A 19,993-nucleotide genomic window follows, 5' to 3' on the forward strand; every position below is an offset into this window, starting at 1 on the left:
GATTGAAAACTGTGTGTAAAACAGCCCCGAAACCCCCCACTATATATAGGAGGAGGGGAGGGGGTACCACCCCTAGGGTTCCCACCCTAGGTGGTGCGGCAGCCCCCCCAGATGGGAGGTACGGCGGCCAGGGCAGGGGGAGGGGTGGCGCACCCCTAGGTGGGCCTTAGGCCCACCAGCGCCTAGGGTCCCCCCCCCTCTCCACCTCCTGCGCCTTGGGCCTCCTTGTGGGAGGCGCACCAGCCCACTTTGGGCTGGTTGCCCTCCCTCTTTTGGCCCATGCTACCTCTTGGGGCTGGTGGCCCCTCCCGGTGGACCCCCGGGACCACTTTCGGTGGTCCCGGTACATTACCGGTGATGTCCGAAACATTTCCGGTGTCCAAAACCACCCATCCTATATATTAATCTTCACCTCCGGACCATTTCGGAGATCCTTGTGACGTTCGGGATATCATCCGGGACTCTGAACAACTTTCGGTAACCTCGTATAAAAATTCCCTATAACCCTAGCGTCATCGAACCTTAAGTGTGTAAACCCTACGGGTTCGGGAGACAGGCCGACATGACCGAGACACCTCTCCGGCCAATAACCATCAACGGGGTCTGGATACCCATGGTGGCTCCCACTTGCTCCACGATGATCTCATCAGATGAACCACGATGTCAAGGATTCAATCAATCCCGTATACAATTCCCTTTGTCTATCGGTATAGAACTTGCCCGAGATTCGATCGTCGGTATACCTATACTTTGTTCAATCTCGTTACCGGTAAGTCTCTTTACTCGTTCCGTAGCACGTCATCGTGTGACTAACTCCTTAGTCACATTGAGCTCATGATGATGTTCTACCGAGTGGGCCCAGAGATACCTCTCTGTCACACGGAGTGACAAATCCCGATCTTGATTCGTACCAACCCAACAGACACTTTTGGAGATACCCGTAGTGCACCTTTATAGTCACCCAGTTACGTTGTGACGTTTGATACACCCAAAGCACTCCTACGGTATCCGGGAGTTGCACAATCTCACGATCGAAGGAAAAGATACTTGACATTGGAAAAGCTTTAGCATACGAACAATACGATCTAGTGCTACGCTTAGGATTGGGTCTTGTCCATCACATTATTCTCCCAATGATGTGATCCCGTTATCAATGACATCCAATACCCATGATCAGGAAACCATGATCATCTATTGATCAATGAGCTAGCCAACTAGAGGCTTGCTAGGGACACATTGTGATCTATTTATTCACACATGTATTACTGTTTCCTGTTAATACAATTATAGCATGAACAATAGACAATTATCATGAACAAAGAAATATGATAATAACCATTTTATTATTGCCTCTAGGGCACATTTCCAATAGTCTCCCACTTGCAGTAGAGTCAATAATCTAGTTACATTGTGATGTATCGAACACCCATAGCATTGTGGTGTTGATCATGTTTTGCTCGTGGAAGAGGTTTAGTCAACGGGTCTGCAACATTCAGATCCGTGTGTACTTTACAAATCTCTATTACTCCACTCTGGACATGGTCCTGGATGGAGTTGTAGTGGCGTTTGATGTGCTTCGTCTTCCGGTGAAACCTGGGATCCTTGGCTATGGCAATGGCCCCAGTGTTATCACAGAAGAGTGTCATTGGACCCGACGCGCTTGGAACCACTCCAAAGTCGGTGATGAGCTCCTTCATCCAAATTCCTTCATGAGCCGCTTCTGAAGCAGCTATGTACTCCGCTTCACATGTAGATGTTGCCACGACTTCTTGCTTGCTGCTGCACCAGCTCACTGCTCCAGCATTCAAAACATATATGTATCCGGTATGTGACTTAGAGTCATTCGGATCTGTGTCGAAGCTAGCGTCGACGTAACCCTTTACGACGAGCTCTTCGTCACCTCCATCAACAAGAAACATTTCATTAGTCCTTTTCAGGTACTTAAGGATATTCTTGACCGCTGTCCAGTGTTCCATACCAGGATCACTTTGGTACCTCCCTACCAAACTTATGGCATACATACGAGAGCCTACGGCTGAAGCGTAGGGGACAGAACTCATCTTCTCTCTATCTGCTACCGTGGTCGGCGACTGAGTCTTACTCAATCTCATACCTTGCAAAACTGGCAAGAATCCTTTCTTTGAGTTTTCTATATTGAACTTCTTCAATATCTTGTCAAGGTATGTACTTTGCAAAAGACCTATGAGGCGTCTCGATCTATCTCTATAGATCTTGATGCCTAATATGTATGCAGCTTCTCCAAGGTCCTTCATTGAAAAACTCTTGTTCAAATAGGCCTTTATGCTCTCCAACATCTCTATATTATTCCCCATCAATAATATGTAATCCACATACAGTATGAGGAAAGCTACAGAGCTCCCACTCACTTTCTTGTACAGACAGGCTTCTCCATAAACCTGTATGAACCCAAACGCTTTAATCACCTCATTAAAGCGAATGTTCCAACTTCGAGATGCTTGCACCGGCCCATAGATGGAGCGCTGGAGCTTGCACACTTTGTTAGCATCCTTAGGGTCGACAAAACCTTCTGGTTGCATCATATACAACTCTTCCTTAATGTTCCCGTTAACGAACGCTGTTTTGACGTCCATTTGCCAAATTTCATAATCATAAAAGGCGGCAATTGCTAACATGATTCAGACTGATTTCAGCTTCGCTACGGGAGAGAAAGTCTCTTCGTAGTCAATTCCTTGAATTTGTCAAAAACCCTTTGCGACAAGTCGAGCTTTATAAACGGTTACATTACCGTTTGCATCAATCTTCTTCTTGAAGATCCATTTATTTTCTATGGCTCGCCGGTCATCGGGCAAGTCCACCAAAGTCCATACTTTGTTCTCATACATGGATCCTATCTCGGATTTCATGGCTTCAAGCCATTTGTTGGAATCTGTGCCCGCCATCGCTTCTTCATAGTTCGAAGGTTCACCGTTGTCTAACAACATGATTTCCATCAAAGGGTTGTTGTACCACTCTGGTGTGGAGCGTGCCCTTGTGGACCTTCGCGGTTCAGTAGTAACTTGATCCGAGGCTTCATGATCATTATCATTAACTTCCTCTTCAGTTGGTGTAGGCGTCACAGGAACAATTTCCCGCGCTGCGCTACTTTCCTGTTCGAGAGGGGGTGTAATTACCTCATCAAGTTCTACCTTCCTCCCACTTACTTCTTTTGAGAGAAACTCTTTCTCTAGAAAGGATCCATTCTTGGCAACAAAGGTTTTACCTTCGGATCTAAGATAGAAGGTATACCCAATAGTTTCCTTAGGGTATCCTTTGAATACACATTTCTCCGCTTTGGGTTCGAGCTTTTTTGGTTGAAGTTTCTTCACATAAGCATCGCAGCCCCAAACTTTAAGAAACAACAACTTAGGTTTCTTGCCAAACCATAGTTCATACGGTGTCGTCTCAACGGATTTGGACGGTGCCCTATTTAAAGTGAATGCTGCAGTTTCTAATGCGTATCCCCAAAATGATAGCGGTAAGTCGGTAAGATACATCATAGATCGTACCATATCTAATAAAGTGCGATTACGACGTTCAGACACTCCGTTGCGTTGCGGTGTGCCAGGCGGCGTCAGGTGTGTGCCAAACTCGTGACTCAAATATTCTCCTCCACGATCAGATCGTAGACACTTAATTTTTCTGTCACGTTGATTCTCGACCTCACTCTGAAATTCCTTGAACTTTTCAAATGTCTCAGATTTGTGTTTCATCAAGTAGATATACCCATACCTACTCAAATCATTGGTGAGAGTGAGAACATAACGATAGCCACCGCGAGCTTCAACGTTCATTGGACCACACACATCAGTATGTATTATTTCCAATAAGTCGGTTGCTCTCTCCATTATTCCTGAGAATGGAGTCTTAGTCATCTTGCCCATGAGGCACGGTTCGCATGTGTCAAATGCTTCAAAGTCAAGAGACTCTAATAGTCCATCAGTATGGAGCTTCTTCATGCGCTTAACGCCGATATGACCAAGGCGGCAGTGCCACAAGTATGTGGGACTATCATTATCAACTTTAAATCTTTTGGTACTCACACTCTGAATATGCGTAACATCACGATCGACATTCATCAAGAATAAACCATTCACCAGCAGAGCATGACCATAAAACATATCACTCATATAAATAGAACAACCATTATTCTCTGACTTAAATGAGTAGCCGTCTCGCATTAAGCAAGACCCTGATACAATATTCATGCTCAAAGTTGGTACTAAATAACAATTATTAAGGTTTAAAACTAATCCCGACGGTAGATGTAGAGGTAGCGTGCCGACGGCGATCACATCGACCTTGGAGCCATTCCCGACGCGCATCGTCACCTTGTCCTTGGCCAGTCTCCGCTTATTCCGCAGTTCCTGCTTTGAGTTGCAAATGTGAGCAACAGCACCGGTATCAAATACACAGGAGCTACTACGAGCGCTGGTAAGGTACACATCAATAACATGTATACCACATATACCTTTAACGTTGCCGGCCTTCTTGTCCGCTAAGTATTTGGGGTTGTTCCGCTTCCAGTGACCCTTTCCCTTGCAATAGAAGCACTCAGTCTCAGGCTTGGGTCCATTCTTTTTCTTCTTCCCGGCATCTGGCTTACCGGGTGCGGCAACGGCTTTGCCGTCTTTCTTGAAGTTCTTCTTACCCTTTCCCTTCTTGAAACTAGTGGTCTTGTTGACCATCAACACTTGATGCTCTTTCTTGATTTCTACTTCTGCAGACTTGAGCATCGAGTACAACTCGGGAATGGTCTTCGCCATCCCTTGCATGTTGTAGTTCAGCACAAAACCTTTGTAGCTTGGTGGGAGAGACTGGAGGATTCTGTCAATTATAGCATCATCCGAAAATTCGACTCCAAGTGAAGTCAGACGATCGTGTAACCCAGACATTTTGAGTATGTGCTCACTGACAGAACTGTTCTCCTCCATCTTACAGCTAAAGAACTTGTCGGAGACTTCATATCTCTCGACACGGGCATGAGCTTGAAAAACTAGCTTCAACTCTTGGAACATCTCATATGCACCGTGTTGCTCAAAACGCCTTTGGAGCCCCGTTTCTAAACTGTATAACATGCCACACCTAACCAGAGAGTAGTCATCACTCCACGTTTGCCAGACGTTCAGAATGTCCTGGGCTGCTGCAGGAGAGGCAGGGTCACCTAACGGCTCATCAAGGACATAAGCCTTTTTAGCTGCTTCAAGGATGAGCTTCAAGTTGCGAACCCAGTCCGCATAGTTGCTACCATCATCTTTCAGCTTGTTTTTCTCTAGGAATGCGTTGAAATTGAGGTTGACGTTGGCCATCTACAATATTTATAAAGACAACTTTTAGACTAAGTTCATGACAATTAAGTTCATTTAATCAAATTAAGTATGAACTCCCACTTAAATCGACATCCCTCTAGTCATCTAAGTGATACATGATCCATGTTGACTAACCCGTGTCCGATCATCACGTGAGACGGACTAGTCACCATGGTGAGCAACTTCCTGCTGATCGTATTCAACCATACAACTCATGTTCGACCTTTCGGTCTCTTGTATTCGAGGTCATGTCTGTACATGCTAAGCTCGTCGAGTCAACCTAGGTGTTTCGCGTGTGTAAATCTGGCTTACACCAGTTGTATGCGAACGTTAGAATCTATCACACCCGATCATCGCGTGGTGCTTCGAGACAACGATCCTTCGCAACGGTGCACACTTAGGGGAATACGTTCTCAAAATTTTAAGAGGGATCATCTTATTATGCTACCGTCGTTCTAAGCAATAAGATGAAAAACATGATAAACATCACAATGCAATCATATAGTGACATGATATGGCCATTATCATCTTTTCTCTTTTGATCTCCATCTTCAGGCATCGCATGATCATCATTGTCACCGGCGTGACACCATGATCTCCATCATCATGATCTCCATCATCGTGTCTCCGTGAAGTCGTCACGCCAACTACTACTATCACTACTACTATAGCTAATCGTTAGCAATGAAGTAAAAGTAGTAAGCACATGGCGTTGCATCTCATACAATAAATTAAGACAACTCCTATGGCTCGTGCCGGTTGTCATACTCATCGACATGCAAGTCGTGAAACCTATTACAATAACATGATCATCTCATACATCATACATGCAACATCACAACTTTGGCCATATCACATCACATGTCAAACCCTGCAAAGACAAGTTAGACGTCCTCTAATTGTTGTTGCAAGTTTTACGTGGCTGATTTGGGTTTCTAGCAAGAACGCTTTCTTACCTACGTGACAGCCACAACGATGATATGCCAAAGCTATTTACCCTTCATAAGGACCCTTTTCATCAAATCCAATCCGACTAGAGTAGGAGAGACAGACACCCGCTAGCCACCTTTATGCACGGTGTGCATGCCTGTCGGTGGAACCAGTCTCACGTAAGCGTACGTGTAATGTCGGTCCGGGCCGATTCATCCCACAATACCGCCGGAAAAGAATAAGACTAGTAGCGGCAAGAAATTGACAAATCATCGCCCACAACCTTTTGTGTTCTACTTGTGCATAGAATCTACGTGTAGAAAACCTGGCTCGGATGCCACTATGGGTAACGTAGCATAAATTCAAAACATTTCCTACGCATATTCAGATCTTCCTATGGAGAGACCAGCAACGAGAAAGGGGTGAGCGCATCTTCATACCTTTGAAGATCGCTAAGCGGAAGCGTTGCTAGAACGCGGTTGATGGAGTCGTAATCGCGGCGATTCAGATCACGGTGTGATTCCGATCTAGTGCCGAACCACGGCACCTCCGCGTTCAACACACGTGCAGCCCGGTGACGTCTCCCGCACCTTGATCCAGCAAGGAGGAGGGAGAGGTTGGGGAAGATCTCCGGCAGCACCACGACGTGGTGTCGATGGAGAGACGAGGTCTCTTGGCACGGCTTCGCCAAGCATCGTGGGAGAGGACGAAGAAGGGGGGCAGGGTTGCGCCAAGGAAGATTGAAAACTGTGTGTAAAACAGCCGCGAAACCCCCCACTATATATAGGAGGAGGGGAGGGGGTGCCACCCCTAGGGTTCCCCCTAGGTGGTGCGGCAGCCCCCAGATGGGAGGTGCGGTGGCCAGGGCAGGGGGAGGGGTGGCGCACCCCTAGGTGGGCCTTAGGCCCACCAGCGCCTAGGGTTTCCCCCCTCTCCACCTCCTGCGCCTTGGGCCTCCTTGTGGGAGGCGCACCAGCCCACTTTGGGCTGGTTGCCCTCCCTCTTTTGGCCCATGCTACCTCTTGGGTCTGGTGGCCCTTCCCGGTGGAACCCCGGGACCACTTCTGGTGGTCCCGGTGGTCCCGGTACATTACCGTGACGCCCGAAACATTTCCGATGTCCAAACCCATCCATCTTATATATTAATCTTTACCTCCGGACCATTCTGGAGCTCCTCATGACGTCCGGGATCTCATCCGGGACTCCGAACAACTTTCGGTAACCTCATATAACAATTCCCTATAACCCTAGCGTCATCGAACCTTAAGTGTGTAGACCCTACGGGTTCGGGAGATAGGCAGACATGACCGAGACACCTCTCCGACCAATAACCATCAGCGGGGTCCGGATACCCATGGTGGCTCCCACTTGCTCCACGATGATCTCATCGGATGAACCACGATGTCAAGGATTCAATCAATCCCATATACAATTCCCTTTGTTTGTCGGTATAGAACTTGCCCGAGATTCTATCGTCGGTATACCTATACCTTATTCAATCTCGTTACCAGTAAGTCTCTTTACTTGTTCCGTAGCACGTCATCGTGTGACTAACTCCTTAGTCACATTGAGCTCATGATGATGTTCTACCGAGTGGGCCCAGAGATACCTCTCTGTCACACGGAGTGACAAATCCCGATCTCGATTCGTACCAACCCAACAGACACTTTCGAAGATACCTGTAGTGCACCTTTATAGTCACCCAGTTACGTTGTGACGTTTGATACACCCAAAGCACTCCTACGGTATCCGGGAGTTGCACAATCTCACGGTCGAAGGAAAAGATACTTGACATTGGAAAAGCTTTAGCATACGAACAATACAATCTAGTGCTACGCTTAGGATTGGGTCTTGTCCATCACATTATTCTCCCAATGATGTGATCCCGTTATCAATGACATCCAATGCCCATGATCAGGAAACCATGATCATCTATTGATCAACGAGCTAGCCAACTAGAGGCTTGCTAGGGACACATTGTGATCTATTTATTCACACATGTATTACTGTTTCCTGTTAATACAATTATAGCATGAACAATAGACAATTATCATGAACAAAGAAATATGATAATAACCATTTTATTATTGCCTCTAGGGCATATTTCCAACAAATTGTTGGTACTGCAAAGCGGAAGACCAAGAGTAGCTCTAGAGAGCTTTCAAGTGGTCTTCTCGATGATCCAGACACCAAAAGGGAAAAGACGAGGGAGCAGTTAAGTCCCACGGCATCTCAAGCACAAGTCGACCAATTCAAAGATCCGTAGGATCTTGCCAACCCGGAATATGAGCAAACTCCCTCATCTGGTGGATCTAGCGGTACTTGAAGTACCAGCTTTCAACATCTATCATGGTTAAGTGACTTTAGAAATGTTGCTCTACTTGGAATAGTATTTATTTTCCTTATCTAACAATGCAATTGTTGTTGCTTTGTAGTGTTAAGGCCATTTTGAAGAGCCAAATTGGCGAGTCATCATGTGCTGCAATGGATGTTGATGTCGTACCTCCAACTATAGCAAAAGTGGTCGATGGCGGCTTGTAATAAGTTTTAGTAAACTTTTGTGGTACTTAGCAATGGCCATCGGGGCATTATGTATTTCTTGTAAACTTTGCATGAGAAAATCTCTTTTGTATGGTATGGGATCTCTTGAATGTTTGATTTTCCGTTCTTGTAGTACAAGCCGTAAACAATTGTTGCATCCGTGAAATGTTGTATTTGTATGTATGAACAAACAACTATTCTTCAAAGGATCAGGGCAAAGTATGACCCGGGAATGTTATAAGCCGTCGTTTCATAACTCGGTATCCTGAGAGGGTCCATAAAAAATGGTACCTGCAAAAATATTTTGGAAAATATGGATATATGTTGAATATAAAAACAAAATTATACAATAAAAACAAGACGGCTTTCGAGGCACGACATAAGACCAGCTTTTGAGGCATGAGTCTTGGTTTTGCTTTCCAATGGAAGAAGGCCTTGTAGCCTCGTTTGGTTTGTCCTTACTTTCTAAAAGTTGGCTATCACATGACTTAAGTTGGTGTTTTAACCTTCATAAGTTCAGGATCGACACAGCCCATAATAGGCATCAGTGCGGTGACTTATGAAGAGTACAACCGGGTCATCTTATTGGAGTAGCATCAAGCTAATAAGGAGGTTTAACCAAGTTTAAATGTGGTAGTGCCACGTCAAGTGGGTTATTAAAGGCTAAATTCGGTGAGTTGGGAGCCCCCAAGTGACCAAAGATCAAGAAATAAAAACTCAATACTGTTTTGGTATGAAACGACTGATGTCAGGTGTATTGCATTGATCTCAAAGTATTGATAATATATACAAGAACTAGAGTCGATGGCTCTAAGTATAATAAGGTCGAAGGTGTGTGATGTTCCAAGGCCTGCTAGTTTCCTCTTCAAAGATACGTGGTTTTTTTCTTCATGTATATCAACGAGATAGTATGACCTATTGTTGAGGTTCTTGCTGATGAGGAAGGGTCCTTCCCAAGGAGGCGAGAGCATATGCATGTGTGTCTGATCTTGTATAAGACGGAGCACTAAGTCACCCTCCTCAAAGGTACGGCTTCGAACCCTATGGTTGTGATAGCGACGTAGGTGTAGCTGATAAATAAATGACCGTGACGCGGCAAGATCGTGTTCCTCCTCGAGGGCATCAAGGGAGTCTTGACGATCTTGTCCGTTGTATGCCTCGATATATGTTGCAACTCTTGGAGAATCATGACCGATATCACTTGGCAATATGGCCTCAGCACCATAGATGAGGAAGAATGGTGTATATCCAGTCGACTTATTGGGAGCAGTGTTATGCTCCAAAGGAGTGCAGGAAGTTCATCAACCCAACACCCGAGGGTACGCTCGAAGGGGACAATAAGTGTTGGCTTGATTCCATGCAAGAGTTATTCATTAGCCCGTTGATACGTCTCTAACGTATCGATAATTTATGAAGTATTCATGCCATATTTACCTATGTTTACAACACTTTTATATGATTTTGATACATTTTATATGATTTAATTATAATTAACCCGGATTAACGTTGGTTTCAGCAGAATTACTCTCATCGTGTCTCTATGCAAAAAATATAAGTTTTTGGAATCGTCCAAAACTTTTTTATGATTTTTTCTCGACAATATGAGAAATACTAGGGCGAAGAACCACCAGAGGGGGCCACCTATGCGCCACAAGCTAACAGGGCCCACGTGGCTCCGATCGACGTGATTCTAACACTAGAAATCCTATAAATCAGAAAGGGGAAAGGGGGGAAGGGAAAAAGGAGAAAGGAATAAAAGAAGGAAAACCTTGATGTTTACCACATCCCGATGTGTGGCGCGGTGGTTACACCCCGTACATCGATGATGGAGGTCACTCGTCTGATTCTCAACCGACGTCCTTGTTTTTATAAATTAACACCGACCCATCGCGGAGGCGCTTCACACACTCGTTTGTAAAATAAAGACTAACGGGTGCCTGAAGGGCCAAATAAGAATCACCCAAATGATATGTATCACTGAAAACGATGTGTATCACTCGTGTTGCCCATTAGAGCACAAACATGGGCCAACCCACTAGAAACCCGATGCTCGAGTGAGCCACGTGTCTAATTTTCTTGCGAATAGTTTTGAGCTAGCTTCTCAAAAATTTGATTTGTTATTTCACCAGTCTGGTTTTCCTTTTTTTCATCGGTTTATTTGCCCAGTTTTCTGAGTTTTAATGGTCTATTCATGAAAATATTTTGAGCATGTTTTCTCAGAACCTTCCATTTGGGTTTTTTCACTAGTATTTCATTCTTCTTTTTTTTTTCTTTTTTTTCACCTAGTACTGTTTGATTAGTTTGTTCTATTTTTATCCTCTTTTTTTTGAACAAAAATTCTCGAAATTTCAAATTTTGTACCTTTTTTAAAACAAACTTTGAAATTGCAAAAAAAATCAAAATTTCAAGAAAATTATTCATCAATTTCGAATAATGTTCATGATTTGTTTTGTATTCTCTTGATCATTTTTTCAATTTGTGAACATATTTTGAATTCATGAACATTTTAGAATTTCATGATTTATTTTAATTCATGAACATTGTTTTAGGTACGTCTAGGACACATCTAGATGTGATATAATTAAGTCACAACTAAGGGTGATGTCATTTAGTTTTTATGGTATTTTTGTGTTGTTGGGCTAGACCTTCAGTTTTATATCTCGGTAAATTAGTAAGCAATTAGAAAATTTGAAAAAATCAAGAATTCAAAAACATTAGGGAATACTACAAAATGTCCACGAATCTGGAAAATTTTATTTTTTCATAAAAAATTAAAACACAAATTAGAAAAGAAAATGTGAAGAGTTTATAATTTTAAGAAAATGTGCATCAATTTTTGTACAAAAAATGAAAATGGAAAATAGAAAAAATCATGATTGTCTAAAGGTTTTTTTTATATCCATGCCCCTGGTTCCTTAGTCGTACTTGGTTTTCCCCATTTCCATAGTTTTTGCTCACTTTTCCCCTTGCGATGAAAATTTGTTTTCACATTTTCCTCACTTTTGCACCTGAAAAAGTGCCAAAACTTACCCAAAATGGGCATGTGATGAAAAACTGGGTATGACTAAGTGGACATGCAATTGGCCGACAGCTCTCCTCCCACCCTATTTGCTCTCTCATTTCATGCATCCAGTTGCATGTCGAGGGTGAATTTGCAACTAGGACGAAAAAGAGGTTCGAGACCAATTGCGCGTCGAGCATGGAGTTGCAACTAAGGCAAAAATGGATCAGGGCCCTAGTTGGGTATCAAGGATGGAGTTCCAACTCGGATTGAAAGGGCTCGCGCCCTCCTTCTCAGTTGCGTGTCGAGGATGGACTTGAGGAGGGGACAAAAATTGGTCATATCCTGAGTTACATATCGAGGATGGACTTGAGGAGGGGGCAAAAATTGGTCATATCCTGAGTTACATATCGAGGGTGGACTTGTAACTGGGGCAAAAAAGGTGCCCCCCCCCCAAAAAACAGTTAAGACTTGAAACTAGGACAAAAATGGGTTCGACGAGAGTTGCGTGTCAAGCATGGACTTGCAACTTGGACAAAAAGGCCCCTCCCATAGTTTAGTGTACTAGCAATTGGACAACTACACAAAACTACTCCCTTCGTTTTTAAATAAAAGTCTTCTAAGATTTCACTAAGGGTCTCCATACGGAGCAAAATGAATGAATATACACTCTAAAATATGTCTATATACATTGGTATGTAGTCCACTCGTAAAACCTCTAGAAAGACTTATATTTAGGAACGGAGAGAGTATGATACTATTTGTGAGTCGAGGGGGGGCTGCAACTGGGATAAATGACTATCTACAAGCCCAGTTGCGAATCGAGCGTCAACTTACAACTAGGATGAAAAATAAAATATATTCCTAGTTGTGATTCGATGGTGGACTTGCAATTGGGACAACAACGAGCCTAGTTGCGAGTTGATGGTAGACTTGAAAGTGGCACAACTATGAAACTACGAGCTCAGTTATGAGTAAAGGGTCGACATGCAATTGGGATGAAACAAATCATGGACCAAGTTGCGAGTCAAGGGTGAACCTGCAACCACTATGAAAACCAAAAACACAGGCCCCAATTACGAGCCCAATTGCGAGTAGAGAGTGTACATGCAATTGGGACAACTATGAACTACGAGTCCAGTTGCGAGTCAAGGGTCAACTTGCAACTAGAATGAAACAAACTAAGGACCCAGTTGCGAGTCGTGGGTGGACCTGCAACTGGGATGAAAAACACATGTCGAGTTGCGAATCAAGGATGGGCTCACACCTGGGATGGAACAAACTATGATCCTAATTGTGAATCGATAGTGCACATGCAGGTGGGACAACTATATAAAACTATAATATGAGTTGCGAGTCGAGAGTAAACTTGCAAATGTGTTCACAAAATTGCAATATGATTTGCAAGTTAAGGTGGAGTTGCGACTAGTACAACAATAAAACTATTGATCGATTTGCGAGTCAAGGGCAAACTTGCAAGTGATACAACAATGAAACTACGAGCACAATTATGAGTCAACGGTTGAACTACAACTTAGGGGGAAGAAATATCAAGGCCTAGTTGCATGTCAATAGTGGACTTGCAACAAAAGAAGGGTCTATCCCAGTTGCGAGACATAGGTTGACTCGCAACTATGAAGAAAACATATCAAAGAGCTCACTTGTGAGTCGGCCATTGTCTTACAAATAGGATAAAAAGGGGGTGGATCCAATTGTGAATTTATGGTGGACTTGCAACTAAGACAAAAAAATGAACCCATAAATACGACTCAATGGTGGACTTGCAACTAAGGCAAAAAACAAATGTTAGACCGATTTGATATTGAGGGTGGACTTGCAACTAATGCAAACAAAGAGTCCGATCTAATTGCGCTACAATGTAAAATATTGAGCCCAACTACAAGCCAATGGTGTACTTGCAACTAGAACAATAATGGGTTATGGTCAGTTGTGTAACGATTGGTGGACTTGCAACTAGGAAAAAACAAGTAAACCCTCATGCATGTCGGGGGTGGAATTGCAACCCTAGTTGAGTGTCAAGGATGGGCTTAAAATTGGGATAAAAATGGATCAAGTCGTTTGTGTATCGAAGGGTGAACTTGCAACTATGAAAAAAAAGGTGATCCCGGTTACATGTCGCCCCCAGTTGCTTGTCGAGGGTAGATGTGCAATTTGGACAAAAAACTGGGTAAGACATAGTTGTGGATCAAGGATGGACTTGCAAGTCAGGAAAAGGGGCCCGATTCCATATCGATTGTGGGGTGCAACTAGGACAAAATGGGTTTGGCTCCCCGCTGCATGTCGACGGTGGACTTGCAACTAGGGAAAAAGGAGTTCGCGTCTAGTTGTGTATCGAGAATTGACTTTCAACTGGGACAAAATAAAGGCATCCTTCCAGCTACATGTCGGGGGTGGAGTTGCAAATGAAACAAAAAAGGTCGCCCCTTCCCTAGTTGTGTGTTGAGAATGAACTTGCAGGTGAGAGAAAAATGGTTCAGACCGAGTTGCAAGATAGACTTGCAACTAGGACCAAAAAAGTTGCATGTTAAGGGTGAAATTAGACTTAGGATACAAAAGGGGCAGGTCCGTTGTTGCGTGTTGAGAGTGAACTTGCAATCGAAACAAAAATTGGTCGGGCAAGTTGCGTATCGAGTGCAAGTCAAAGCTACGAAATCAATCTCTTCGACATCAAACTTGAAAACAAAATAGAAATAGGCAACGATAAATGGCATATATTTTCTCCTCCACTTCAATAAAGCAAGTGAGATGAACAATGGGCACAAAGAGCACAGTCATAAAAAAACTCGACAAATAAACAAACGTGCAAGGCAAACTGTCCAATAAGTGGATAAAACAGAACAAGACCACACATAAATGCATCGGTAGACGACGTGCGATCAAGATTTGGCATGAAAATTACAATACTAAAATGCAACAAATGGCGACTTAGATGACACATTGCGGAATCTCATCTTGATAAAGTTTAAAAGAAATGGAAGACAATGTCAAAATAAACTAAAAAAACAATGACCTCGATAAAGCTCCTCTTTTATTGTCTTTTTCAATTTTACATGTTGACTTAGAAACAACGCAACAAAACGAACGGCCAGCGCGCCGCCATAATGGGACGTCAAAAGTGAAGCCAAACAGACCAACAAAAGGATGCGCTACAAATTAACAGTGACCAGCAACGCTTTGGATCCAGTGTTGGCATGAAATTTACGGAAACTAAATTAAACAATGACAAACTTAGATGAGATATGGTTGAAAATCATCTAAACGTGATTTAGCAATTATGTATAAAAAAGTATTCATGAGTTTAGATGGTGTTCACAGAACTTTAAAATATTTTCAAGTTTATAAAAATATTCATGAACTTGAAAAAAGAAATAAAAAAGGAAAATATTATTCATGAACTTGAAAAAAAAGGAAAAATAAATAGAAGACAAAATGAAAATAAGGAAACAATGACACGAAATAAAAAATAAAAATAAAAAGTTGTTTTGTTTTCTATGAAAAGTGAGTTTAAATTTCTTTTACAAAGCGCAAACGCACAAAAAAAGGAGCAAAAACAGCAGGACACTAGCGCACAAGCAGTTTCTTGACCCGTATGAGCAGTTTAAAAAAAAGGATAAACCTGGAGAAGGACACTAGCGCATGAGGCACATCGACAAGGAGAAAAGACATTTTAGCACGAATCTCATAGCCTTTAATCACGTGGTATACAACTTAGATGTGACATGATCATCTAGATGTGAATCTACCAAAACCACGTTTCAAATTCATGAACTTTCTTTTCAACTCATAGATAATTTTAAATTAGTACAAACAATTTTTGAATTCACAACTTTCATTTTGTATTTGTGATTTTTTTTTCAAAGTAAAATTAAACAGGCCAAAAAAATTGACATGTAAATAAATAAAAATAAAAAGTAGGTGTGCAGTTTTTCAACGGGCTAGGCCCATCTCGCTCGCACGCGAGATGGGAAAGATGCGTCGTGTATTGTTCTGGAATCACTAATTAGGGAGTACTTCGTTTAAAGATCACTTTCACCTTCCGAGGACGCGATAAATGGCGCACTCCATGCTTCCCACTTGTTGCAACCTGAAAGTTTTTCTTTTTTTCATAGATTCATATTTTCAAAATGTTTTTATGACTTTATCTTATAAATCATGCGTCCAAATCTCGAACCATTTTCATCGTTGGATTTCTCACGTGAAGATCTTCATGACTAGATCTCATATTGATTGGTTTTGACGAACTTTTTTTTCACAAAAAATGACTCAAAAAAACCATGCCTCTCGCGATAGAAAAAAAATAGAAAACACGTTTTTTTTCTTTTCGAGAGGCATGGCCTTGCCTCTCACAAAGGCAAAATTGTGTATCTCACGGAGGGAAAATTATGCCTCTCGCGAAGAAAACGCGTTTTTTCCTTTGCGACAGGCATTAGCGTGCCTCTTACAAAGTAAAATCGTGACTCTCGTAGAAGTAGAACTTTGCCTCTCGTAGAAAAAACGGAAATGTGTTTTTTTCCTTTTCGAGAGGCACGGCCGTGCCTCTCGCAAAGTTAAAATGGTGCCTCTCGCGGAAGCCAAACCATGCCTCTCGTAAAAAAACGCATTTTTTTTGTTTTCAAGATGCATGGACGTGCCTCTCACGAAGGCAAAATCGTGCCTCTCACGAAAACAAACTCGTGCCTCTCATGAAAAAGAAACACGTTTTTTCACGAACAAATGAATTTTTTTATCAAAACACTAAGATAGACCGGTGAAAAACCTAAACAAATACATAAAAAACAATCTAAAAAGCCAAAAATGCGTAAGGTAAAATGAAAAAACAAAATCTAAAGGATGCACTCAGAGCGTGACACCTGGCGTCGACCGAGAACGCGCCAAATAATGACGCACATGAGTGATCGTTGGGAGGCTCCCGAGAAGCGTCCGCTAACTACACGTTAGCGCTTGCACAGGACGTAGAGAGGACACTTTGGGTAACCTAGGAGCACGTCAAGTGGCGCGTCTAGTTGACGCCACATGTTGCATGTTGGGCATTTTTTCTGGATTATTATTATTATTTTATACACGTTTTCAGGTTTTATGTGGCTTGTTGTTTCATGCTTCCCTGCTTTTCGTTTTTTGCATGATTTTCCCTAGGTTTTGGTGAAAAACAATTTGCAGAAGAAAAAAAATGCTTTCGTGAGTGTGCTTCTTAGGGAAAAAAAACTATCCATCCACAAGAATAACAGATTTGCTTATGCAGGAAGCAAAGCTGTGCTTCTCGAAAAGGGAAATAATCTGTTCTTTCAGGATAGCATAGATTTGCTTCCGCGAAAAGCTTTTCGAAAAAATGTTTTGAGAAGAAGCATGGTTATGCTTCTCGAAAAAGGAATTTGAAAAAAATGTTTTAGAAAGTAAAATAATGTTTCAGAATATGAAGAAATGTTTTGGAGTTTGAAACAATGTTCTGGAATTTGAAAAATTGTTCCAGAATTTAAAAAATCGTCCGAAATTTGAAAAAATGTTCCGGAATTTGTAAAAATATTCTGCAATTTTAAAAAATGTTCCAGAATTTGAAAAAATGTTCCGGGATTTGTAAAAATATTCTGGAATATCAAAAAATGTTCCGAAATTTCAAAAAATGTTCGAAATTTTCCAAAAAATTTCGGGTATTTGGAAAGTGTTCCGGAATTTGTAAAAATATTCTGGAATTGAAAAAATGTTCTCAAATTTCAAAAAATATTCTGTAATTTGCAAAAAAAATCTGGAAATTTAAAAAATGTTCCAAAAAAATAAAAAATGTTCCAGTACTTTAACAGAATTTCCGGAATTTGAATTTGTTTTCGGAATTTATAAATATTTCGGAATATGAAAAAATGTTCCGGTATTTGAAAAAAATTCTCCTTATTTGAGAAAAATTATGGAATTTTAAAAACGTTTCGGCATTTAAACAAATATTCCGGAATTTGAAAAAATGATTAAGATTTTGAAACTTTTCCGGAATTTTAGAAAATGTTCGATAATTTGAAAAACGATTTTGCACATATTTTATAAAAATGTTCCTGCTTAAGAAAAATTATTCTCGAAATTCAAAAAATGTTTGTGCTTGAAATATGGGTTTGCGCTTTCATATTTGTTTAGGATTTTTCAAAATTGTTCTCCTTTTCAAAAATTTATTCTCAAAATTCAAAAAAGTTCACGCTTCCAAATTTATTCACGTTTTTGTAAAATTGTTTTAAAATTCGAAAAATGTTTTTGATTTAAATAGAAAAAAAAAGGAAAAAGAAAAAATCGAAACAAAAAAAATAAAAACAAAGGAGGAAAAAGGTAACAGAAAAAGGAAATAAAACTGGGCCACATTTTGGGCTAGTCCCCCTATGCAGCGCTGGAGATCCCTGCCGCAATCTTCCTGCAATATACACATTTTGGGCTAGTCCAAGTAGACCTTTTAGGTTTTCGGAAGGTTCCCAGATCCTTTTCTGTGTTTTCTGCTCTTTTCTTTTTCGTTTTCCTTTCATTTTTCATGAGTTTTCTCTTCCCTTTTAATTTTTCATATTAGTATATGTTTATTCATATTTATTATTGTTTTTACTTTTAAACAATTTGTGATTTTTAAACTTTTTTGATTTCACAAACTAAATAGTTAAATTGTGAACTTATTTTAATTAGTTAACATATTTAAATCGCGAACATTTTCCAAATCCATGAACAAAAGTTCTATGAAATTGTGATCACTTTAAAAAATTAGCGACCATTTTATACAAATTTGTAAATATTATTTTAATCATGAATAATTTATAAAATTGCAGACTTTTTAAATTCAATATCATTTTTTTAAATTGTGAATCTTTTTTGACACTCTTGTATATTGTTTTGAAATGACAAACATTTTTTTGAAATGCATGAACGTGTTTCAAAATTAATGATTTTTTTAATGTGCAAGCATTTTGTGAAATGATGACCTTTTCTAATTCAAATCATTTTTTGAATTTTTGTGAACATTTTCATAAAATTTGTCAACATCTTTTAAATTCATGATTATTTTTTCAAATCGTGAGCATTCAGTTTAGTCCACCAACCTTTTATGATCTCTTGAACCTTTTTCACAATTCACATTTTTTTAATTTGAAACTTCTTAAAAATCCTGAACTGTTCTAAATAAAAGTAAAACAGAAAAGGGAAAAAACAAAACGGGAAAAACAGGACGCATCCCACCCCACGCATGGGTTGCCTCGAAAGGCTAGTTGGGGGAGCGGTTTGCGAGCTGGCACTATCCCGAGTACACAACGCCAACAAATAGGAGATTTGCGAGCTGGCACTATCCCGATTTGCTCCGGTTCCTGCTAGATCCGCTCAGGGAGACCCATCTCCCGGTGCTGGCTGCATGGATCTGGCGACAACGGCTGCATCCTTTTGGTCTAGTCTTCGACAAAGAAGACGGTGATCCGTGCAGAAAAGCTGGATGGAGGTTCTTCAAGCGGATCCGGGTGAGAACCTCGTTCTTGGCTTGATGCCAAGACCGGCGATGGTGGCACTCTTTGGTGTCATTACCTTTTTGAAGGCATCGCTGTGGAGAAGCTCCAGACCTCTATCCGCTACCTCCGAAGGAAACCCTAGATCAGTTGTTCAGATGACGGTGTCGCATTGGCGTCGTTTCCTCCTTGGGGGCGTCATTCCTGGAGGCGTACACGGGATCGAGGGACCAGTGGGCGGCTTCTTTGGTGAAGTGGTGCTTCATCTTACCCATTGATGGTGGCGGATCTCGACGGCGTGGCGCAGTGGAGACTCGGTGCCTGATGTGTGAGGATGGACTCGCGTAGGAGGAGGTAGCTGTCTGGCATCATGGTGACGTCGATGGCAGAATGGCCAGACAAGGTAGTAACCTCAGTATTTGCTCTGAAGACAGACCTATGAAAGATGGCGACGACGACACATGCGAGTGCGTCAGACCGGTTTGTGCCCCAGACCCGGTATGTGGCTCGACTTGGGCTTCCGGCTTTTGATGTTAGGCTTAGGTGAGTGGTCTGGGTATTTGGTCCAGCTAGCACTCCTTCATCATATGGATAGGAGTAGCGACATGTTGTCTAGATGGCGGATTCAAACATATTATTGTAATACTTTGTAAGGTCCTTAAGAATAATCAATAAAATGGCCGCATGGATCTTTCAGATGCACAGGTCGGAGGTAATCCTCCTTT

This window comes from Hordeum vulgare, chromosome 3H (assembly GCF_904849725.1).
Source record: "Hordeum vulgare subsp. vulgare chromosome 3H, MorexV3_pseudomolecules_assembly, whole genome shotgun sequence".
Classification (NCBI taxonomy): Eukaryota; Viridiplantae; Streptophyta; class Magnoliopsida; order Poales; family Poaceae; genus Hordeum; species Hordeum vulgare.